The sequence below is a fragment of the Spermophilus citellus genome (genome assembly GCF_964194105.1).
Source record: "Spermophilus citellus genome assembly, chromosome: 3".
Classification (NCBI taxonomy): domain Eukaryota; kingdom Metazoa; phylum Chordata; class Mammalia; order Rodentia; family Sciuridae; genus Spermophilus; species Spermophilus citellus.
This window is the reverse complement of record NC_138184.1, coordinates 185,553,546-185,580,026: the sequence shown is the minus strand read 5'-3', so window position 1 is coordinate 185,580,026 and position 26,481 is coordinate 185,553,546. Positions and strand designations below refer to the sequence as shown.

The 26,481-nt window shown below is 34.5% G+C and overlaps 1 pseudogene across 1 annotated transcript in view; it reads left to right on the top strand.

The window, feature by feature from the left end:
- Positions 1-563: 563 nt before the first annotated feature.
- Positions 564-26,481, top strand: part of LOC308643468 (vesicle transport through interaction with t-SNAREs homolog 1B-like) — a 50,965-nt pseudogene continuing 25,047 nt past the window's right edge. The window contains exon 1 of the transcript in view: positions 564-627. The product of the transcript in view is annotated as a vesicle transport through interaction with t-SNAREs homolog 1B-like (transcript). The remainder of the gene's footprint in view (positions 628-26,481) is intronic.

The window sequence follows — 26,481 nt, the reverse complement described above, 5'->3', positions numbered from 1 at the left end:
GAAGGAGCAGATGGGGCTGGAGGATAAGGTGAGGGTTCATCTGCTGGGTCAAATGAGGAAGAATCTGCAAAGCCAGGAGGAGAAGTAGGGGAAGGGAGGGGTTTGCAAGCAAGGAGGACTTGAGAAGGAGAGCAGGAGGAGCAGAGAGCAGGGTGCTGTGCAAGAAGGCTAAAACCTTCAACGCAGGGAATCTCCCTCCACTTTTTCAGATGCTGGCAGTAGTTAAAAAGGTCTCAAAGTAGGTTTGAATCTAAGGAGCCTTCTGGAGGCCAGTGATTGCCATTATCCAGTGGATATGTAGGCCAATCTTGGGTACAGAATTTGATTAAAAGTTTGGGCTTGATGTCTGGTGTGAGGGAGAGTGTGGCCAGATTTTTTATTAAGCATTTGAGAGGTGAGGCTTCAGGTATAGACGAAGAGGTGCCCATAGTCACAGGGAGAGATGGAAGAGAGAAAGAGAGAAAGAGAGAATAAGCGTAAGCGAGAGAGGCAAAGGGAAAACCCGGGCTGGAACAGCTTCCAGGAAGCCCAGGGCGAACGGGGGTCAGGTGGGCGTCCTCAAAATGACCAGCCGTCGCCAGGAACTGCAGAGGGCACTACCTGGTCGTCACCAGTGGAGTGCGATCTGTGAGACCCAATGGGGTCGGAGCCACGGGCAACCTGACGTCAGGAAAGTTTTTGACTGCAGCGGAAAAAGTCAGTAATGAAAACAGAACTCCGGTTCCGGCGGAATGCAGTTCCAGGCCGGGAGTTCAGTTTTCCCCGAGTAGAAAGGCCAGATACAGTAGCCGGCGGGAGATAGTAGCGGCAGCGGCAGCGGAGAAGGGAAAAACCACAGAACCTTTCGTGTAAACTCAGAAGCCTCACGCCCCAAAGGGAAATGGATCACCAGAGGGTCCACTGTGGCCAGTAAAGGCCTTAGTGGTGGGAATTCCCTCCCCCCAACGGGCGTCCGGAGTGTGCCAGGTGATCAACGGTCACAGTACCAGCTGTAGCCCGAAGGGAGCTGGCGAGCCAGGGTCAGGGGGAGCCTTACCTACGGTCGAATCAATGGTGAGTGCAGAGAAGCCGCGTCTGAAAACAGCAGACTTTGGGCGGAGAGTCTTCGGCGGGGCAGGGGACAGGGCTCTTGTTGGAAAGAGCTCACCCGGATCCTCACACGGGGCACCAGAATGAAAGAATTCCCCACGCAAAGACACTTCGCTGGGAGAATTCCAATTTTATTGCAAAAAGCTGTGTGCTTATATAGAACTAAAGGGGAGATGGTAGGGCTTAGATAAATGCCAGGCCACCCGTTTATTGGCAAGTTCTTCCAGATATCAGCTCCCGCGCCCAGGAATTAGTTCTCATTGGGGCTAAGGTTCCCCGCCAGCGAGGTTTGAAATTGGCGCCGGCGGGAGAGTTCACAAGGGCGGGAGAAGAAGAAGAAGGGAGAAGAAGAAGGTAGGAAGGAGAAGTCCTTAGGCGCCATGTTGGGGTTTTTTCTCTGGGGTATGGCTGCCGTTTATACTTTTCCCAACAGGGGGGATCCCTGAGTTTGAATGACCATGAAACTAATTAGTGAGGTTCCATTTTTCTCCCTCTGGCATCCTCTGACCTTAACTAAATGCAGTCTAATACTCATAAGTGAGCACTTTGGAGTGAATGAGTAAAATCTAGAAAATACTCTAGTATTAGTTAGAACAGCAATAAAGAAAACTAGAATTCTAGTTCATCAGAACCAAATTAATTTGCCACGTAATTTGATTGACACCAGAGACATCCCAATGCTAACTTTAACAGAAAAAGCAAGAGCAACCAAACCAAACAAGCAAAAAAGAAAGCAAATTTTAGGAAGCCATACCAGCAGCAATTTGTGCTGAATAAAAAATATTACAAAATATTCCTGACAAATATCTAAAATAGCACTTACTTTCCCTACTAAATATTGAACTGTAAGAAAAATCAAAACATGCATGCAATGTGGGACTCTCCCTATAGCTTTTGATCTGGGTTCTGAGAAACAAAACATAGGAAAGACGAAGGGCATATGTGTGTTGCTGCACCTGTGCTCATATATTGGGTCAATGAGAAAGAAAATAGGAAAACATCAAGTGGGTAATAAAAACAATAATTCTTTAGGTCTGTAAGGAAATTACATATATCACACATCAATAATCAAAATCATCCTCCATCACAGGACAGTGTTCTGGGTAGCCTGGACCAACCCAGCACTTGCCCAGTTTTTTCTTATAGTCCTCAAGAATAACTATAGTATGTGCCATAAATACCACACCTCAGGACAAGGGGAATCTGGTCCAAAGATTTGGGTTCCACTCTGGTCCTCCCAGGACTGGATGTCCTCTAGAACCTTAGCCCATGATTCTTGTGACCTTGGGTATATGGTCCAGGGTGAACTGTTTTCAGGGTCTATCCTCTGAGATGCAAATGAGGCAGATGAAGCTTTCTGAGCCTTAGGAGGTCAGTTTGCAAAAAATCCTAGGAGACTACTCTTGTTCCTTTCTATCTATAACTAATAGGTTCATGTAACTTGCTGATCAAGAGTGTGTTCTGTCTCACCAGACTTAGATAAGCTGGTAATCAGTGTCCAGTGAACTTGATTCACACCTACATCTTTCTTTAAAAATAGAAAAAAAGAAAGTATTTCAGTAAGGTACGGTGGTGCACACTTATAGTTCTAGCAACTTGGGAGGCTGAAGAAAGGAAGACTACAAGTTTAGAAGCAATCTGGGCAACTTGGTGTTTCAGAATAAAAAATAAAGTGGGTTGGGATATATTTCAAAAGTAAAGCACTTCTGTATTCAATCTCTAAAAACAAACACGCCCATACACATAGACACACACACACACACACACACACACACACACACTCACAAAGTATTTCAAAGTGAAAAGAAAGAAAACCAGGGTGAGCAAGATATTTTAGCCTAGAAATTTAAAGTAATTTAAAATGAAAGATACGTGATATCAAATGCTAATATGCATTTTCTCCCAATCTCAATTTAGGATACAAAAATCTGGCAAGAACTCCATTCAAACAATATAAAAGAAAAAAAATGTTATTCAATCTATGTAACCATAGCTTTTCTTGATCTCATCAAGCACCCAAGGCCATAGAGCTATCAACTAGCATGAAATCTAAGAAAATAAAAGCATTACTAAGGAGACACATGAATGTAAGCTCTTGTTACCTGAGGAAAACACTGGGTTTCATGCAAACTGGTAAGAGCAATTCACCTAAAAATTTCAATCAGTTAAATTGAGCGGGAGATAACCTGAGAGAATAAAGACCCTGGAGCAAAGCCACAAATAATTACAAATAATATATATATATATATATATATATATATATATATATATATATATATATGAATGACAGATATACTGACATACTGATTAACCTCGTTTGCTAATTCCAAAATGTGTACAGGTACTAAAACATCATGCTGTACTCCACACACATATACAATTGTTATTTATCACTTAAAATATTTTAAAAATTAAACTAAAAAAAAGGAAAAAAAGAAACAAGGGAAATCTATACCCATTTTCAGGCTTTCAACAATATGACTCACGGAAAATCATTGGAAAGACTGGTCCCAGTACAAAAAACTATACAAAGCCTCCTATACATGACACACTTAGGATAGCCAGGGAATGGCCAGTCTGGGATAACTAGAAAGCCATCTAGATCATTCTTCTCTAACTTTTCTGTAAACAAAAACCTTAAGCTCCTGGGCACAGGATGGTAAACCCTGACATAACTATGGCATTGATGATACCCATTGCAACTGGAGGAAAGAAATAGAAAAAATTTCTACCTAGAGGGCCCAGACCATGACAGACCCTTAACTACTGACAGGGAAGAATCACTTTAGAGCCCTCATTCCCAACATCTAGGGACGAAGTTCTGTATTAGTCACTTCTTCAGAAAACAGAACCAATAGAATATATGCAGTTATAATAGGGGATTTATTATATTGGCTGACAAGAACAGAGGCCTGGAAATGGAACAACGACCATTTCCTAGTTGAAGAACCAGTAAAATCAGTAGCTGCTCAGTTCCAATTGCTCTGTTAGCAATTATCTAGACATGTCTCAATCTCAAACACATACCTAAAACTAAGTCTACATTGGAAAGACAGAATGACAAGTAAGAAAAAAATTGCAGTCTGCTCTCAGGGAAGAGTCAAAAGTGTGGGGAGAGAATAATACCTCTACGTTGCAGGGTTACAGGGAAACAGAGCTGTGATAGAAGAGAATCATAAGAAATGGTTCAGCCACCATACAAAACACATTGTAACCCTGAAAGAACTTGAAGTATGTGGTGGCCAAAAACAGAACAAAAGCAAAAACAAGGCCCACTCCTGAGTCAGTCCCTCTCATTGAAATCCTACCAAGCAAGAAACTCTTTTACACACACAAAAAAAAATTGAAGCTATGCTTCAAACGTTGAAATGCTAAAGTTTCTTAGATGATATGAATGAACATGTGGGGAATTCCAATACTTGTATTTAAAAACTATTGGATGGAATGGAAGAGAATTTCACATTTACTTCCCTATAGAACTTCATGCAAAGACGAAAATGTCTCATTAATCTTTCCCATCCCAGTACCATATATGACTGTTGAACACTTGAAATATATCTAGTATTACACAGATATTATAATACTAACTTTATTGAATTATGCATAATTTTAATTTTAACAGGTTTATAAGGTTAATTGTGGAGAGCAGTGTCTTGGATCATGGTCTTTGACTGCCTCCTGGCTGTGGCTGAGCTTGCACTGGCAACTTTCTCTAGTAAGGTGTAGGTCAAGATTGCCCAGTTTCTATGGTAATGCCCTTCCTGAGGAGGTTCTGTGAAAGCCGAGGGACTATTAGTCTTGACTGTGAGTTCAGACACCAGAAGCTGGGGATAGAGAATTATGGGCATAGTTAGATAATTATAATTGCTTGCAAGGCTCCAACCTTCAAGACTACCTACCTGCTTTGAAGAAACTTTTTAAAAGAAGCTTTCTGATGATAAAACCTGTATAGTAAACGTGCTAAACTAGCTCTGGGTCATTATACAAAGTCCCGCAAGGTCCCAGCTTTCTCTCTAGAAGTTTTTGTTTGTCTTTTTAAATCTCCCATCACCTTTTGCTGGTTTCTAAGATTTAGTGTGCAGTTTGTGGCAGTTAATGGCTATTACAATGGATAACTCAAGACACTACTTCCTTTTAAAAAAATCAGAAAAATAGAATTGGTCTAATAGTTTCTATTTTTGATATTTTTATTGAAAATCATTCACCCTTTCCTTTGTTTAAAAATAAAAAATTTATTAATGTGTTCATGAAAGATGGGATTCCTACCAAGAAAAAAAATGTTTCTTATAAGTAGTTTACTACATTTCTATGTGCATTTCTCTATTACTTATGCAAAATTTCTTCAGGAATTACATAAAACACAAATAATGTTTTTAAATATATTTTTAAATAATATACATCTCCTATTTAAGGTCCTAGGAATTAATTTGCCTGATTAGATTGTTCACAAAAGTTGAAGGAAGACTAAAAATTGATTCTTACAAAAAGATGTGTATTTATTCTTTTCACATCAATTTAAGTAGTGGCTTACAGAATATTTTACAATTTTAAATATGAGTTTATAAAAACATCAGAAACACAATTTACTAAAAACATGACTTTTTGCTTTTTTTCCCCTATGGAATAAAAATAACCAGAGCTCAGGACACACAGACATATCTGCTTTATATTTCAAGCATTTCCCAAGCTAAAAATTTTTATCTATTTCTTAGAATAATTTTGTAAAAATATTTTAGGAGTTATTATCATCTTACTCTTTTGTTGTTCTGTTAAAATTTATTGTAACAATGTAGTTAATGACTAACTGTTTTTATATTTGAAAATTGTGTGGGTGTTTCTTTAATCTTTAATGAAATTTTACATAAGTAATATTTAAAGAAATGCAAAAAGGAAACATCATAAACCCTTCTCATAAGAAATTATTTTTATTTTATTGAAATTATATCTTTCATCATTTATCTTTAAATCATGTATGTTTCTTAAATATCTAATTATACCTGTAGAGCAGCCAATGTTGAGTAAGATATTCATAAAACTTAAGTCTTGGAAAAGACTTCAGAGACATTCTTATTAATATGTTTGACTTCAATATAAACCACACTTTTTTTTCACAGAGGAGTATTCAGCTTATGTACACAACTATCTAAACAAGTATCAAGAGACTTAGTATTATCCTATTACTGGTTAAGAAAGCCCATACAGATCCGTAAGGTTAGTCATGGCTGTGTTAGTCCCCATCACCTATTTTCCCATTTTTTTTCTCATTTCATCTCTTTTCTCATTCCTGAATAACTTTTTACCTGTCATGAATCTATTAAATAAAAGTAAAGAGTGATGTTCAATATATTTAATCACAATAATGGTACTGACATCATCTTGTCAAAGTAGAGCAGTAAATCCAAATAATGCCAGCCACCTATATATTGTGCCAGGTGGGTACCAACCCTTACAACACACAAATTAATGGGGAAAAAAACAGAAAAAAAAATCTAGAAGAATTATGTGTCAAATGTTTTCACAATCATGAGACTAAATTTTCACACTAGACCAATAAATCGTTACCATCAATATTAGGACACTGTACCAATAAAATATTACCTACAATATTAGGACACTAAAGCTTGGTGAAATAAGTTAATTTCATGAGAGCAACCTCAGAAGGCACAACTAGAACATAAATCTATCTACAGTGCAGTTTTTATTTATTACGTTAAGTATAGAAACTGAATAAGAATTAAAAGAACTAGACTAATCCCAAATAATGTATAAGGTAAACATCATAGTTTTCTTCTTCCTTTGTGGTTTCTTTCAAAGGTATTTGGAACTGATTGTAGAATAAGAAAATTTATCACAAGCATATGTCTGTTTTCCCCTTGGAATACAGAGTTATGCAGAAAAGCCTTGTCATTCAGGGAAAAATTGCCAATGATCACACCTGAAAATGGAGATTAGGCCTTTGCTGAAGTATTATGTAGTAGAATGGTCCTAAAAATCTGGAGCTCTTCCACCGAACCCGTACTCTTCTGGGATCACACTCCTCTTCATTCCCTTCTAGCAACCTTTGTGTTGATTGCCCTCCCCAGTGAGGGGTCTAGTTCCAGCTTCCTTTTCCATAGCTCATTTAATCACATTCTTACTGACCCACAGTCTTCATGATGTTTCCTGCCAACATGTTGATGGCCACCAGTCTTATTATCCCCAATCCCATCTTACCATATATTTTATAAATATGTCTCTGTATTAAATTTGTTCAACACAGTTGAGTTGTTGCGTCAGTACCCATTTTTAGACCTGAAATGTTTGTCTGAAATCCAGTTATAACCTGTCACCCTAGTTCTGGTTTAAACTTCTCCTTTCCATGTAGTTCTTTGCAACAGAACCTACTCAATCCTTATCCCACTGAACCAACAAAACACACTCCACAGTTGGTAGCCTCCATACAACCTAAGGATCAACCTAGAGTCATGAATATAAATGTCCATTTGGGCATGTTTCCCTTAAACACAATCCACAACTCCAGAAGCACAGCCTAAGAGATAAGGCTCATGGTAATGGCATAGTCCCAGAGGCCTCTCTGAGTTCCCACCCCACCCTCTGGATGAGCAGCCTTGTGTTTCTAGACTTTTTCTTGGCCCTACTGGACACCCCTCTTCTCCCAGGATCTGTAGTTAATGATGCATTTCTATTATTCCAGGTGTTTTGTGATTCTGCTCCTCTGTGTCTCACCTGACCAACACACCCAAGCCTAACTCTTCTCCTAGTCAAGCACCCCCTAGGAGAGCTATCTATGTCAGATAAGAACCACGAAGGCATCTGCCTTTATAAGTAAGTTTTCTGTGAGAGGGAACCTGACCACAGGTTGGATACCTAAGCATTAGGCTGTCCACCAGCATGAAAAGGTATCCTTTGAAGGACATACTGTGAATATCCATGGTCACCTCTTCTGGAGCCCCTTCTGGATAGCACTGGAAATCATAGTCACTCTCCAGAGAGAGATTGAGACATATCAGAGAAAAATGCAAGTCTCAATAAAATTTGTCTTATTGTCTTTATCACTGAACTCTGGTTATTCAGAAATTTAATCAAAATATATTTATTTGTATATGTATATAATTGAACTTTAAGCTTTAAATTTCAAGCATTTTACTAAATATGAATGGCTTAATGTTAAGACATACATATTAATTTTAAAATACAAAACCAACCTGTGATTTTGTAGACATAAGCAATATTTAAAGAAGTCTTTGGATTTGGGTTATACATGCTAAAAACATAATATTTTGTTATACTAGGTATGACATTAATAGTTTTCAAAAATACTGATTTGATTCATCTGTAGAAATCATGTTTACTATATAAAGACAACTGCAAAAATCCCTCTAATTTTAGTAGGTTGGAGCTTTCTAAATCTTGTTAAGTTAGATGCGTGGTGAAAAAAAATATGAGCGCACATGATGCTGATGAAAACATTCTCAAGAAAACCTATAAATGTTTAAATTCAGGACATTTTACAAGAGTCTAGTTTAGTGCAGTTCCTTCAGTGAAACACGTTTTTTCTGTCTATAGTAATCATGTTAGGAACATTTTATCAGAAGTGCTCCCGTGTTTCTGTCGAGGCATTCAACTTTTGCAGCCCAGAAGACAATGAGTTAGAAAACTTCTGCAAGACCCACTGAATTTAGTTTAGTAGTGATGGCAAGATGATAGGCTCGAGTTTCCAAGCCTCACAAAGCAAATTTATATATGTTTACATGTTATACAAGATGCTTTTATACCTTAGAGTTCTGGATAAAATAACTGTCATGAAATATTTTAAGGGAAACAAGGCATAACTTATTTTGTTCAGCCTGAGAAATAGCCAAATATGCTCCATCTTTTCCAACTACAGCTGATAATCACTCTCTAGTCCCTCATGTTTGTGGGGATCATATGAATGAAACTGAAGCAATATTCCCAGAAGCCGGATATTTAATACTAATTCTGGATAGTTATCATTATAATAATCATCTCCACACAATCCTGTGTCTCCATCTCTTAAGCTAGTTCACAGGGGAACATGAACACACACACACACACACACACACACACACACACTTTCTCTCTCTACCTCCTGGGAAGTGATGGAGGTTAAGCTTTCAGCCACCATGACCATGAGACCTACAGGTGTACAATACCATTTTTTTAAGATACTAAATCATATAGAAAAAAGAAAACAGATGTATGAGAATTTTCAGTAAATGTTGCAGATAGAAATAACTGAAATGTTAACCTCTTAAAATATTCTCTGGAAATTATGGTTTTCTCTGAATGCAAAGTTTGCAGTAAGATTTACAAATTTCTTATAAAAACAAATTAATATATTAAAATTGATTAAAATATCTATGTTTAGGCAAATATGCACTTCACTTAATATATGTTACCTTTATTAAATGCTAAAACAATAATTATTACATGATAAAATATTCAGTTATTGTATATTTTATGAAAGACTTAGGCTTGAATAATATAAAAAAAATTCAAAATTCACCTCTATATTAATATTACATGGCAGTTGCAAATGAGCTATCTTCCACAAATAGCTCAAAATCTGAATGGCTGAATTTTAGAAATTATGTGATAAGTGTCATTATAGAAAAGTAGATTTTTAAAAACCATGCAAAGTAGACATTTTGGGATGAAAAGTAAAATTCTTTGGTACTAAGGGACTATTCATTGAAGTAGTTAAATTAAGCTACTACTGTTAATTTGGTACCAAAAATGGGGCTGGCTGAAGATACTTGGAGCTATTTTCCGGGCACTAAGATTACATTTTTATGACACAAGCCTAACCTTTGAAAGCTGGAGCAAGTTGTTTTAGAACCATTATACTCAACAGAACAATATCTAAATGAATCAGTTTTTATAAGATGAACCAACTCAAGATCTTTCATGGCTGAAATGCTGCCTAGAAAATATTTTTTTTCCCTACCAGAATTAGTCAGAATGAAACAATGCATCAGGTGGGAGACATACCAATGCAATTACTGCAAAATCTCCACCTGGCTAATGGAGTAATCATTTTAGAGACAATCAAGACTGCTGATATTACCCCTCATTGCTTAGTGATTCTTTTATAGCTAGAAGGACAGAATAAATGAAAAGAGATTGAGTTTATATTTCAAACAATTAATGCATACAAATCCTTTCATTAGTATCATAACATCTAAATAATATATTTAGACACAAATTTGGCATAGACTGCGTGAATCTGGGGACTGTGTATTAACCCGCCTTTTATTCCTTTAGCTGGCAATGACCTTTTTCCCCTTTGACTGAAAAAAAATATATATACCTTTGTTTCTGGCTAAGTTAAAGCCCTTATTTCTATGCATGCCAAGTTTATATACTCACTTTAGAGATGGTGACCATAGCACAAATAAACATCACTTTAAACAAAGTACACTTCAAAATATAAGTAGTCATTCTTATTAAAAGAACAAAAGGAAAAATAACAGGTAGAGAAACAATTTAATTTCAATTTTTATCTTTCTGTTTTTATTGGTATAATTATACATTAGTGGGATTAATTGTGACACATTCATACATGCACATGATATAATTTGTTTTTATTTCATTTCTGGTACCTTTCATTCCTTCCCCTCCTTACACCTCCTTGGTTTCTTCCTCTACTGTACTGTTCTCCCTCCTATTTCTGTGAGACCTGTTTTATTCTTTTTTCCTCTTTATCTTCTGAACATGAGAAGGAACATTTGGCCCTTGACTTTCTGAGTCTCGCTCATTTCACTTAACATGATGTTCTCCATTTCCATTTACCATCACTGATATCAATTCATTCTTCTTTATTATTTTTTTTAATTTTTATTTTTAGTTGTTCAAAACATTACATAGTTCTTGACATATCATATTTCATACATTTGATTCAAGTGGGTTATGAACTCCCATTTTTACCCTGTATACAGATTGCAGAATCACATTTGTTACACATCCACTTTTTTACATAGTGCCATACTAGTGTCTGTTGTGTTCTGTTGCCTTTCCTATCCTCTACTATCCCCCTCCCCTCTCCTCCCCTCCCCTCCCCTCTTCTCTCTCTACCCCATCTACTATAATTCATTTCTCTCTCTTGTTTTTTTTCCCTTTCCCCTCACTTCCTCTTATATATAATTTTGTATAACAATGAGGGTCTCCTTCCATTTCCATGCAATTTCCCTTCTCTCTCTCTTTCCCTCCAACCTCTTGTCCCTGTTTAGTGTTAATCTTCTTCTCATGCTCTTCCTCCCTGCTCTGTTCTTAGTTGTTCTCCTTATATCAAAGAAGACATTTGGCATTTGCTTTTAGGGATTGCTAGCTTCACTTAGCATAATCTGCTCTAATGCCATCCATTTCCCTGCAAATTCCATGATTTTGTCATTTTTTAGTGCAGAGTAATACTCCATTGTGTATAAATGCCACATTTTTTTTTATCCATTCACCTATTAAAGGGCATCTAGGTTGGTTCCACAGTCTAGCTATTGTGAATTGTGCTGCTATGAACATCGATGTAGCAGTATCCCTATCGTACGCTCTTTTAAGCTCTTTAGGGAATAGTCCAAGAAGGGGAATAGCTGGGTCAAATGGTGGTTCCATTCCCAGCTTTCCCAGGAATCTCCCTATTGCTTTCCAAATTGGCCGCACCAATTTGCAGTCCCACCAGCAATGTACAAATGTACCCTTTTCCCCACATCCTCGCCAGCACTTGTTGTTTGACTTCATAATGGATGCCAATCTTACTGGAGTGAGATGGTATCTTAGGGTGGTTTTGATTTGCATTTCTCTGACTGCTAGAGATTCATTCTTCTTTACAGCTAATAAAACTCCATTGTGTATATATACTACATTTTCTTTATTTATTTATTAATTGACAGTTACCTAGGGCAAAAAAATCAATAATAATATATCAATAAAGAATCAATCAATAAATGGGCAAATGAACTAAAGAAACATTTCTCAAAAAAGAAAAAAAGAAATACAAGGGCTGGAGTTGTGGCTCAGTGGCAGAGCACTTGCTGCACACATGTGAGGCCCTGGGTTCCATCCTCAGCACCACATAAAAATAAATAAATAAAGTAAAGGTTTTGTGTCCATCTATAACTAAAAAAAAACATGGCCAACAAATATATGAAAAATATTGAACATCCTTAGCAACCAGAGCAATGTAAATCAAAGCTATGCTGAGATTTTTATCTCACCCCAGTTAGAATGGTAATCATCAAGAATACAAATAATAATAAATGCTGGCAACAATGTGAGGGAAAATACACTTATATATTGTTGCTGGGACTGAAAATGAATACCACTGCTGTGGAAACCAGTATGGAGTTTCTTCCAGGTTGCAAAGGAAACTCCATATGACCCAGATATTCCCTTCCTTGATATTTATCCAAAAGAATAAATTCAACATAGCATACTGATACAGGCATACCAACATTATTAGCAATGCAATTCACAAGTCAATTTTTTAAAAGGTCTATCAATATCCTCCTATAGGAAAGGTATCATTCTAAATTAGATTCACTCTTAATATATTCATTTATTGTCTGTATTTATTTTGCAAAAAAGAGCTTGGATTATCCAATATTGCATAATAAAAAGAGATACATGTATACAATTCCCCAGGACATCTGCTATTATACCTTAAAAATGAGAACAAAAGCAATATCAAGACTTATTAGAGCTTGCTAAAAAAATGTGAATAAATATGTAGTTTGACCTTGTGAAAAGTAACAACTGAGAAGACTTCCATATCCTGTCAGATGAAGGAATTTGCTTCATTTTCACACATTTCTACATCATCCTTAGTCAATTAAATATGTTTTTGAAGTGCTTTTCTGATATATTGGAAGGAAGAAGAAATGAATTCTATTTATTACATCCTCCTCGACAGACCGTGTAACAATGATTTGCCAGGTCTTTTATTTAAACTGTGTTTAAATGAGTTGACCATTCAAATAGCAAATTTTTAATGCCATCTGTCAAATGTTCACTAAGTTCACTGTTTCCTCTCTTTCCACTCTGTCTTGCCTTAGATGTCAGCAAAAGGACAATAAGTGAGAAACACTTGTAAATGTAGATAACTCACTCAGATATAGGTGACAGTGAAATACTAAATATGAACATTTAAGTTTCCCAAAGGCTAATAGGGAAGAAACCAAATAAAAAATAAATAGGAAAGGAATAAAAGAGTGAGGTGGATGCTAAAACATCTGAGTGTATTGACAAGATGTTCTGTCACTACAGCCAGAACAGCTGGGCTCTTAGATTGAAACACCCTGTAAACAAAATAGTAAATAAGTTCTCATTATTTCAGTGCCTTGTTTTCCTGATGTTTGAGAGAGGGGGCTTTAATTCATTAATATTCACTTTAGCCTTTTATATTCAGAGCAGAAAAATATCTGGAATTGCAGCTGTCAATTGATCTTAAGGTTCATTAACATCAATTAATTTGTAATTATAAAGTATTTTGTGTTTTTTAAAATTTCAAGGAAGCATTATTTTATGTTTAAATATCCTATGAGGCATGCTAATTTAAATAATGAAATATATAAAGTTTATTACAATTTTAGCATTTAAAATAGATTATCTGATTTTATGATGTTTGGGGATTAAATGTGTATATATCATACAGAATGCTTTCACATACTCAAATGTGAAGGAGAAAAAAAAAGGAAGATGGATAGATATGATTGTCAATTTTATTTTATATTTTTTATATGCAACCCACAAAGCCAAAATTTTACGACTCAAAAAGCACATTAGACCTTTCCTGAGAAGATAATGCACTTCCAAAGGCATAGACAGCAATCCTTTGAAAAAAAATCAGTTCCTCAGCCAGCTCAGGAAGGCTTACCTCACTCTGATGATTTCCTGCAGTCTAAATGCTGTCATTGCAGGCTGTTCTGAACATAGCCTTAGGTACCAAAATGAGGTGAGACATTTTCTAGGCCTCCTGCTGTGCTTGGAGAAAAGGAAGTTAATATTTTCCCTCAGCAGTGAGGATCTGCAGTCCAATGTCTTTGATACAGAGATTGCCAGGGGAACGGGAGGTGATGCTGGAAATTACTTTATCCCTTTCCCTCTGTGAACAGTATGAAGAATATATCTAAAAGGCTAAGATGATTTAGCTTGGAAATAGGGTAAAAGATTGCATTTCTTCCTCTTTTTCTTCTTTTTGCTGATTAAAACTCATCTTCTACCTCCAAGGCAACAACTTGTCTCAGAGATTAAATTCTCCATTTTCTCTGGGGAAATACAAACACTAACTTGATCTTTATTTAGCAGTAATCTCTAAAGTGTAGCACGTGTACACAATTACAATGACTTTGTAGCAGCTCTCAACGTTTCTTTGGTACCTACAGAGAATACCTTAAGTGCCGATATTGGAAGAGGCAGCTTAGTATCATTTATATGTGTTCATTCCGTAGTTGAGTGAGGCCTAAGAATTTTCATTCAGCAACCCTCAACTACTAGCCAGACAGGTTTGGGGGAAGAAAGCATGATGGCATAAGGTCATATCTTCTGAGAGCCTAGTTTTAGGAAAAGGCTAAGATGGCAATGAATAATCATAATACAACTTATGAGTGGAGTGTTCAGTGTGTGAAAAACAAAATAGAGCTTGAAGCACAGACTTCTCAGTTTTATTTGTCTTTGAGTTCTATTTTTCATAGGCTGCACACACATATACAAGTACATGTTTGTATACACACTTAATTTTATACACACACACACACAAACACACACACACACAGAACACAAGTTCAAGAAAAAATAGTTTCTACTTGAGCTTTTTTACTAGATCTCAAGGTAAAATCAATCCTGGTGATTGACAGAAGAAGATGCAAAGAATAATCTCTTTTAGGATAGTGTTCAGATTAGGGCCCAAAATCAAAGCATTAAGAAATATAAAATTGGATTTAGCACCTAATATTTCAACACAGCAATGATAAGGAAAAAAAAACCTTCCTGGGGGTGGGGTTAGGGAAGTGTCATTCAGAAAGAAAATACAAACTCAAGGAAAAAAAAATTAAAAAGGCAGGAAGTTTTGCCCTGGACCATTAGATCAAAAAGAGGGAACACCATCCCCAGCCTCCTGGATCCAGAGAAACCTCTAGACTTTCAGGAGACCATCTGAAAGACTATCCCTGATATTTGCATAAGTCAGAGAATCACTCATACCAACTTTTGCATAGAATGAGGTAGTAATAGGGAAAGGGAGAAATATGAGTCCCCCAAATGACCACAAGTTGTGACAAATATATCTGCAAAGTGTTTTGTTGGTTTTGGTTGGAAGAAATTACAAATTAACTTTGGGTGGGGAGATTCAAAAAGCTTAAAAGACAGATAGTTGTATTTCATGATAAGCATGCCTACTACTCCCTCAGACATCCTGGAACAGCTCCAATTATCTCAGCAATCAGACCCCTTTGGCTAGAAACAATTGTTTAGTGGTATATTTGCCCTGTATTGTATAATAACGTTTACCTTGCTTTGCAATATGCCCTTGTTGAAAATATTTACTAAATAATAATAAAGGCCATAGCAACTTGATGCAGAAAGCAGTGAATTGGGATACACAGATGGACTGTACTGTCTATTCCTAAGATCAATTTGCATTTGTTTGCATTTTTATAAAATCTCCCACCGCAGCTTGAAAATAGTTCTCTGTAGTATACATGGAGCCCAAAAAGCTACTCAAAACTGCTTTGATAATATGCTGGATGGTATGACAGGAGCACAAATTACACCTGCCCTTGCTCTGCCTTCCAGTGCTGTCATCTGGACACTTCTGCTTATGATGAAATAGAGCATAGACAGAGGCTAGAGATACAACCAGAAAATCTCACTTCAAACCTAGCCTCTGCCCTTTCAGGTTTGGAAATTGTGTAAGTAATGTGATTTCTCTGGGCTTACTTCTTACACAATGCTTTTATCATCAAATCAAAGAAAACAAGATACTGTTTCATGTACTTTAAGCCACTAATATTAAAAGAAATGATTTTAGAAATTCACATTTCTTTATCACTTTCAAACTATGGGAAATTACAGAATGTTAAAAAGATAAGTGAAAGTCAATATTAAGCAGAGATAGTTGAAAATAATGAGATTATAAATATATACAAGTTTCAAGTCTGTCTTTGTATATTCCTACATTGTCTGCTGACATTTTTTTTAAATAAGTATAATCCTACATTCTAGTTCTAAGTAATGAAAAAGAAGAAGAAAAAAAGAAGAGTCATGCTGATTACAACTTTTACAAACAAATTTGAATGAAATACACTCTCTGACATTGAGTCTGATTATATTTTGGCTTACAATTTAGACTACTTTGTTCACATATTTTAAGTGTAATAATTATTTTAAAGGGAAGAAAACTGTTTTAAAACTAAGAGCCTCTCATAGAAAGGAGCAAAAACTGATAAAGAAGAAAGAATTATAAAACTATGACAGTTCTATGATATTGTTTATAATGATTATTCAGGAAAAAGCACTTCAAAAAATATTTGTAATCTATTTTATGTAAGTGAAGCATATTCTAGAAACAAGGGTTATAAGGCTAAATATTCATTTTTGTGAAGTTTACACAATTCCTAATGTTCAAAAGAAAACAGGCTCTCTCATTTCATAAGCTGTTTAGAAGTGCTTAAAAATTAAACCCATCCTGTTATGTCTAGAGGGACTAGAAATTGAAGGAATTCTGAAAACGCCAACTCTCAGGGCCAATAAACTAAACTTTAGAACCTAAATAAGTAAATAAAATAAAAACCAAATATTTATTAGTTCAAGCTTATCTAGTAATTTTCTAAGTTCCTCTTATTAGTAAATATTTTTTTTTCCATTTCAAATTGATTCAGCAAACACTTATGAGTACCTGCCACAATACAGGAACTCACGGCAGAGAGGAAATAGACCAAAACCCCACACTATGGTATTCACATTTTAGTGACAGGAAGGACAGACTCTACATAAACAAAGAAAAAGTATAAGTTGTATGGAATGTTCAAAGGCAATGAGTATTTGATAAAAGGAGAAAAAGAAAAGTAGAAGAGATAAAGAAAAGTATTAAGTTTGAAGAGCAGGAAAGGCAGAGAAAGTAGAGTGGTAAAGTCAGTAAACACATCAGCTTACAGCATGCACACGTGTAGTTGCACTTTGGTTTTCATTTTCTACCACCTTTTTCCTACTACCTTTCTGACAAACACGTGCTTGCAGATTGTTATGCACCTCACACAGTTGCGTGCATGTTGTTCAAGCTACCCATACCCTACTATCCTTGAGTTAATACCTTACTGAATAATTGATTTGGAGCACAGCTAAAATATCCATCAGCCATTTTGAATATGTGTAAAAAACAGCAGTGGTATATTGTCAGGACATTCCTTAGCTGGGGCTGCTGTAACAAGTGACTGCTTACAAAGTTGTTAACTTCAACATTAGGAGTTCTTTTTCCCATGTTCCCATAATTAGAAGCGTGAGAACAAGGTATCCACACTGCTATACCACAAAATCTAGTTCATCCTTCTCTCTTAGCTTCTGGTGGTTGGTTATCAATCTTTGTTGTTCCTGGCATGTAGAAAGCATTTTCCCTGTGTCTTCACATGGTCTTCTCTGAATACCTGTCTGCTTCATACACATGGTGTTTCTTCTATGAGGACATTAATTGAACTGGTTTAGGGACTCGCTCTACTCCATATGACTTAACAATTAAGTCTTCAATGGCCTTATTTTCAAATAAAGTCTTATTCTGAGGTACCCAGGGTGAGGACTTCTACATATGAATTTCAGAGGGCCACAATTTAAGTCATGATAGTCACCTTTATCATCTACAGGTCAATCCACATATATTAAATTTACCAGAATGTAACTTAATTTGCTTAGATATTTAAAGCCTAAATTTCTGTTTAAGAGATTGCTTTGCCTCACTATCACTGGTGAGAGTGTGAGTGTATACATGTATACTATGTATAATTATATAATGCATCTACAACAGAATACATCAAAAGTACTGTGAGTCAGTTTCTCTTTTTAATAATAGTGAAACTATTATTGCAATACATAACCATTACTTTATTTACTAGGGGAAACAACTATTCTTGTGTAAATAATAGAAAAATGAGACATTCTTTTAATGAACATATTTACTCAGGTTCATCCATTATTTGCTCCCTACAAATAAACATATATGTAGCTCTCAGAATTTAACAGGATATGTATAGTTTTTATGTTAATATCTAAACACTATTTGCTGTGTAATTACAATAAACTATCATTTTCCACCTAAAATAGGTGATTCATTGGCATTCACCCTCGATACTCCCTTGCCAGGTATGTTCACTCCAGAGCTAAAGCAAAGTTCACTCCTATTTTCCTTAGGTAGGAAATTAGAATATTTTAAGCTACTAATTTGCCTCTGGGCTCATAATGTCCTTTGTTGAGTTACCATACAGAACATATGTGTTAAAAATGAGAAATATACCCAAATACCAACTCCTGCTTATCTAGGACATCAAAGTTAAATATTAATAGATAACACTATTCAAATTCTTCATCTATCTATAGAAAAAAAATAAGTGATAAGTTGTTTCATTCACATAGACAGATATTTAAGTACAAATGGAGAAAAAATGCAAGTTTTTTAAGTCCAAAATTGTCTTTCTCTATTAAAATAGCCTAAATGACCTACAGAATTCAGTTCAAGGTTCTCAATCTATTGCTATATTCAATGTTTCATTCATTCATTCAGTAATTATTAAGCATCTGCTATGTGCAATGTTTTGGAAAACTATGATTGACCTGTGGGTTAGTAAGATAGTAGGGTGCACTAGAGAATTTTATATTCTGAAGAACTTCAAGGAAGGCTTTTCAGAGGAAATGACATCTTTGCTAATTCTGAAAAGATGATTAGAGATTAACTATGTAGTCAGCTGGGATGGGTGGAAATGTTAGATGACACAGTGAAGTGGATTTCAGAGAATTTTCAAAGAAAATAGCATAAATAACCTAAATAATGATTTGAAGCCAATAAGCAGGTAGCATCTTCTGATTTAAGCATGGCTGCATTCAGGCAAATGTGAGGTGGCACGTGAGGCAAGCAGGCATACACAGCCTTGAAGCCATGTTAAGAAAATTGGAATGGGTGCTATTCACAATGGGCGGCCACTGAGAAAGTTTTCCTTGTGAAGTGTATGTACAGTTTACTATTTTGCAAATCTCATTCTAACCAGCCACACCAGAGGCACAACAATGTAAGAAGTGAAATTTCTATCCACATCAAAAAGGACAAATTATTGCTGATCAGTAGGTAATTAGAACCTATAGATTTAGGTGATGATGATATGTCATGAGCTTTGTAATGTTTTGAACAACCAATAAAAAAAAAAGATTTAGGTGAGAAGGACTTTTTGCTCACCTATTGGCCTATTTGGGAAAGATCTATGATTTTGAGATATATATGATATCAATATTGGGTTCAAAAGATGATACTAGTGGTAAGAATGTTCAATCTTGTCCACTGACTCCCTACTCCACCAGTAGTTTAATTGGTCGTATCACAAATATACTATCTTTAATCTTTATGATTCTAGAGTTCCCCAACAACGTATATTTAACAAACATCTTTATAATTTGCATGCCTTATGATTCACCTCCTTTAAGTTGTATAATCAGTATTTTATTAATACATTAATAATTGTGCTATTATTACCATAATCCAGCCTAATAACATTTGTCACATCAAGAAGTTGTCTTGAATCAATTTTTAGTCCCTTCTCCCATGCCCCACTCTAAAGAACAAATGATCTATTTCTACCTCTTTAATTTTTCTTTAATAAACATTTAATATAAATGTAATGCTATGATTTAGATATGAGGTTCCCCTCAAAGCTCATGTGTGAGACAATGCAAGAATTTTCAAAGGTGAAATGTCTAGACTCTGAAAGTTATAACCATTGTGGATTAATGCACTGATATGTATTAACTGGGTGGTAACTCTAGGCGGGTAGTGTGTGGCTGGCTGGAGGAAGTTCATCACTGAGAGTGTGCCTTTGGGGTTATATTTTGTCCTTGGTGAATAAAGCTCTCTCTGTCTCTCTCTGTTTCCTGGCTGCATGTTCTGAACTGTTTTTCTCCACTACAACCTTCTTCCTCATTTTGGACCCAGAACTGTGGAGTTGACTGACCATAGACTGAACCTCTAAAACCATGAACCAAAAATAAACTTTCCTTTCATGTGTTCTTGTCAGGTATCCTGCTTAGAGTGATGAGAAAAATGACTAGAACAGAAGTTGATATTATGTAATATTTTTCTCTTTTCACAATTTGTTTGGATTTATAAATATTGTGCCATATATCTGCATATGTGCTTTCTATTGTTATATAAGATTCCATGGTCAGGCTATGCCACATTTTGCTTTTTATTTACCAGTTGACATCTATTTTTTTGCTATTTTGAAAAATGCTGCTGTGAATGCCTTTGTATCTTTGTTTCTAAATATTCTTTTGTTCTTTTTTTGATCCTAAAAGTAGAATTGTTAAGTTTTATGTTAAATTTATATTTGACTTATTTTTCCAATTTTTCTCAAGATAGCTGCACCATTTTACCGTCCTTCCAGAAATGTATGAAGATAGTAATTTTTCCATATGCTTGCTTATACTCAATATTATCTGTGACTTTATTAAAGTCATTCTAGTGGGACTGAAATAGTATTTCCCATAGGTCTGAATATGTATTTTTATAATGATTATTAGTAATGTTGACCATCATTCTTGTATTAGGGATTTATACATCTCTTTAGTAAAATTTCTAACAAATTACTTTATCCATTTTATTTGTATTTATTTACTTTTTTTGTTTAAGTACTGGGAATTGAACCCAATGGCACTTCACCAATGACCTACAACTTCTGGAATATAGGTTATTAGCTTCTATGTTTTGTACCAGAACTTCTATTTGATTAAGACTTACTCCCATTTGATAATCCATTTTGTGTTAATTTATTATATGAAATAGTTAAAAACTTTAGGTTTCTATTTTCTTTTGTTCTCTCTCTCACTTTTTTTGTCTACCTGTTCATCTTCTTTCCTTTTTCCCACCCCCTTTTTCTCTTTCCTCTCTTTTCTTCTTATTTTTTTTTTCTTTTTTGCTTGTGGACACCCAGTTATTCCCAATACCATTTACAGAAAAATCTTTCCTTTTCACATAGAATTGTCTTGTCACATTTCAGTTTATTTAAATATAAAGGGTTTTGGGGGGATTATAAGTCCTATTTTATTACTCATATACTAATATCAAACATTCTGATGACTCTGGTTTTATAATGATTTTGAAATAAGACAGTTATTTGAAATCAGTTCTTTTTCCAAAATTGATCTGGCTCTTTCACATCCTTTGAATTTCTTTCAGTCTTTAAGATCAGTTTATCAATTTCTATCAAAATCAAAAGCCTACCAATGTTTTGGTAACCAATGCATTGAATTTTAGATTGATTTGGAAGAAGATTACTATCATGATAGTACCATATTTTTCAGCCTATGTGTTTTTATTTAGATGTTAGGTAATGCTTTATTTTTTTTCACTTCATAATCTTGTCTGTCTTTTGTTAAATTTATTCTCTGCTTTCTAAAAAATTCTATTGTGAATGGAAATCTTTTCTGTACCTGAATTATTTTCTGTACTTTTCTTACTAATACATAGAAATACATTTGATTTTGCAAATTCATCTTATATTTTATGATTGTGCTGGTTTTTCTTCTTTATTTGGTATTTTGTACATAAAAGATTCTTTCATTTGCAAATGAGAAATTTTTGTTAAAAGATTCTTTCATTTGCAAATGAGAAATTTTTATTTATTTTTCAATCTGTATACTATCTCTTTCTTTCTTTTGCTTTGTTTCACTTACTGGCTAACAACTGGAGTAAAACATTATATCACAGCTGTGAGAGAAGCTCCTGGTCTCTGATCTGGAGCAGCAATCAGCACTTTCAACACTGAGTATAATGCTAGAGGTTAGTGTCTCATAAATGACCTTTACCACCTGGGAACTGTTCTCTCCACTCCAACTTGCTAGGAGTCCTTTGTTATTGTTGCTGTTTATGTCAATATTGTCAAACATTCTATCTAGATGTGATTTTTTTCTTTGTTTTATTAAAGTGACTTATTACATAAATGATTTCCAGATATTAAACCATTTTTGCATTATATTTGGTGCACAATCCCTTTCGGATGTTACTGAAGGAATTATGATGATAATTTATTAGGATTTTTGAGGTGATATTCATGAGGAGCTTCAGACAGTAGTTTTATAGTCTTATAATAAATTTACCTAGTTGTGTCAGACTAGTATTGAACTACAATTAATTAGTATTCACTTCTTCATTTGCTGAAAATGTTTAGTGATTTGATGGTGTTTATTCTTGCAATATTTGACAGAATTCACCAAGTAAGCTATCTGTGTTTTTCTTTATGGGAAGGCTTTTGAATGAGTTGTATAGTCCATTATTGTTTTCTGTATTTTCTTGAATTGCTCTAGTAAATTTGTTTCATTCTAAGAATTTTCCAAATTTTTTAAAATTATATAAATATTTTATTTAATTTTCACAATATTCCCATAGAGTTGTTTCATTTATTCATTTTTTCTAGTTATTGATGGACTTTTATTTTATTCATTTATTTATATGTGGTACTGAGAATCGAACCTAGTGCCTCACGCATGCCAGGCAAGTGCGCTACCACTGAGCCAAAACCCCAGCCCCTCCATGGAGTGTTTTAATTTCTGCATGGCTAATAGGAACATCTTCCGTTTAATTATAATAATGTGATTTTTTTTTACACTTTTCTACTTCAGTCTAGCTATAAGTTTGTCAGTTTTGTTAATCTTCTCAGATAACCAAACATGGGGATTTTCTCAGTATTTCTATTATTTTTCTCCATTATATTTGATTTCTTTTATACTCATTGTTGTTGTTGTTGTTATTTGTTTGCTTTGGATTAAATTTTGAATCTAATTTCATCAACTATAAGCTTAAATTATTTGCCTTGAGATACTTGTTCTTTTAAAGAGAAGATTCACTTTTCATGAAGTGGACTTTAAATATTAACGCTTTAATCATCCCCCAAATTTTGCTGTACTATATTTCTTTTCTTTTCATTCTGTTAAAGATATTTTCTAATTTCCCTTGTGATTTTTTTTCTTTTCCACAGGTTATTCAGAAGTATTTTGCTTAATTTCCAATATTTTGTGATTTCCCAGTCTCCTTTCTGTTATTAAATTCTAATTCAATATCCTTTCCATCAAAAAGCACACTCTGTATGATTTAAATCATTTCAAATGTATTGAGATTTGTTTTATAGCTAGTACATAATCTAGAGAATGTTCTATGAGTACTTGAAAAGAATGCATATTCTATTGGGTGATTCCTTAAGTTTCAATTAGGCCAAGTCATTTGTAATGTTTTTCTAGTCTTTCTGATACTTATACTCCTATTATTTTGTCAATTATTGAGAGTGTCGTATTAAATTTTCCAGCAATTATTGTTCAATTGTGACTTTCTCCTTTCAATTCCATCAATTATGCTTTAAATAGTTTGAGAGTTCACACGCTTTTATAATTATGGTATCATCTTATAAAATTGGCTATTTAATCTTAAAAAACATGTCACTACTTTCCCAGGTTTATTCAGGTGTTATATATAGTACATATTGTCTGTGTATAGTAATCTTATATAAGTCTATTTTTATTGATATTGAAAGGTCACTATAGTCTTTTTATTCTTCCTTTGCTTGGTTTATCTTTTTCTATCTTTTCACTTTCAGCCTATCTGTGGTTTTGAAAATAATGGATGCATTTTGTGAACAACATGTAGGTGAACCTTGCTTTTTTAAAATCTTTTTTTATAATCTCTAACCACTAAATGTAATGCTTAAAACTTGTGCATTTAAGGTAATTATCAATATGAGTGGATATGTGACTTTCATTTTGCTATTGATTTTGTAGATATTTTCTAAATTTTCTGGATTCCTTTTTTCTTCTTTATATAATTTAATCCTTTTTTGGATTCTTTGTTTTTTTCTTTACTACCTTCATTTATGTTCCATACTTATTTTAGCAAGCCTTGTAAATTTCTCTGTTGATGTTTTGTACTTTTAATTTTCATTGTCTTTTGGTAACTTCTTTAGAAGTCAAAATACACATATAATTCTCCTCCTTGTACATATGCACAGGCTTAGCCATAAACATGCTTTGTCTAATGATGATGGCATCCTCAGGCTTTCCTTGTTACTAAGATTATTATAACTTCCAATAGTAATACCACTGGGTGAGAGTATCATTTACTGATGCAAATTAATCGAGTCCTTTTTTGAATATGGCAAAGAATCCTGCCAGTCCTCACCACTTTCTCTGACCTGGTAGGACATATGTCCAGACAGAATTAGTGGTAGAATAACTAGGGAATCATAGACCCCAAAAGAATGTCACAGACTCCCACTGCTTTTACTTGAAGTTCAGCAATTTTCAAGGGTAATGTTTCTCAATTTATTCTTAAGAGTTTATTTGATAGCTAGGGTACTGAGATTATTATTTTTGTAAAATTTGCTTGTCTTGATAATTGTGTTTGTGAAAAGGATTTGGTGATCTCCTGACTAGAACAAAGCAGAAAATCCCTCACCAGAACTTTTGGATTATAACTTATAAGACATTAAATAATTCATAGTGACCAGGTTACAGGGTTGAACTATAAAAAGAATGAGGATCAAACAGGACTTTTCCATGGTTAGTATATACAAGACAGCTCAATAAGCCTGAGTCCCTTTTCTTGCTTAAAGCAACTTAATGTGGAAACATCAAGTCTACCTTAGGATGCATCAGGTGTTATAGATATTCTAATGCACAGTGTCCTATACTTCCAGAGCTCTCTCACTCACTCATGGTATCATTACAAAGTCATCATAAATATCTAGACATAATAAACTACATTCAACTACAACATGAACTTGGATATTATACTTGCTTAGCAATGCATTGCTAATTTGGTGCTAGATAGTGGCTAAAAGAAACTAACATTTAAGGTCTCCAAACATACATTTGAGATTCAGTGTTATTTTTTTTCTGAACAGAATGATATCCAGAAAAATTAAAGAGGAAAATAAAACAATCTTAGTAGGTAGTAATCTACTTATGCAGGCTGCATTTTTCCAGATTAAAAATAATACATATGATACATCTATAGTTAAAGGACAAATTTATTGCCAGAACCATCATGTTTAATTTAGTCCTGAAAGTTATGAAGAATATCATCTGGGTAGATATATTTAATTCATATATTGAACTAGAAATTAACATATCTGACATTGTGCAAGTTATGAAAGTCTGAAAAGCATTAGGAAAGGGTTCTAGTTTTCATAGGTTCTGTAGAAAATTAAGGAATGGGCAAACTGGTACTGCAATCATTTTGTGAATGATGTTGTGGTAGAGATTGATCAGTCCTACTAGGTAGTAAGAGGAGAGAGTACTGGAGCAAGGGTAAATGGTCAGGGTGGACATAAAATCCTGCACAGCTAAATTTGCTGTACTCATTGGAGACAGGGAGTAATGTTTTCCTCACACAGTGAGGAAATCATAGACAACAAGGACAATCTGGACATCATTCACAATGTGTGTGATTGATACAGTTAAAATGCAATATGATACAGTTAAAATGCAAGGTCATTGTGCGCTTAATACAGTTAAAATGCAATATGAATTTTTAATAGCTATTATTTCAATTATAAAGTCAAAACTGATAGCTCATAGTGTTCCCATTGCCTAGAATCTTCAACTAGAAAGTAATTTAGGAAATACCATATTCCTATTAATTTTTAAAGAAAAGTTTTGCTTTATTTGTTTACAAGTATCCATTATTAAAGATAGATAAACTATCTTGGGGCTCCACATCCTTCACCTTTTAAAAGTAGTCTGTAATGCCTTCAAAAGAAGGGAGATTTTGCCATCACTTGTACCAAGAACGATGACAATCATTTTACTATAAACATAGTATTCGGTGGTACAAAACATTTAAAACTTTCAAACGCATTTTCTTTTAATAATTCTTGTATGTTTCAGATTTCAAGCAACCATATACCTCCAGATTTACTGGGATTTATTTGATTATAATCAATCATGATCAGGAAAGCTGACTTGACCCAGAAAAATTAGAAATGTGTTAAAATTGCAAGGAAAGACATAGTAAGACTGAAATATGTGTGCCTCAAATAAAAATTACAATTAACACTATCATAAACTATATTTCAGGAGGCAACATAGACCATTCAAGTGCAAATAATTACTGAATAAATAAGGTGACATTTAGAAATTGAATATAAC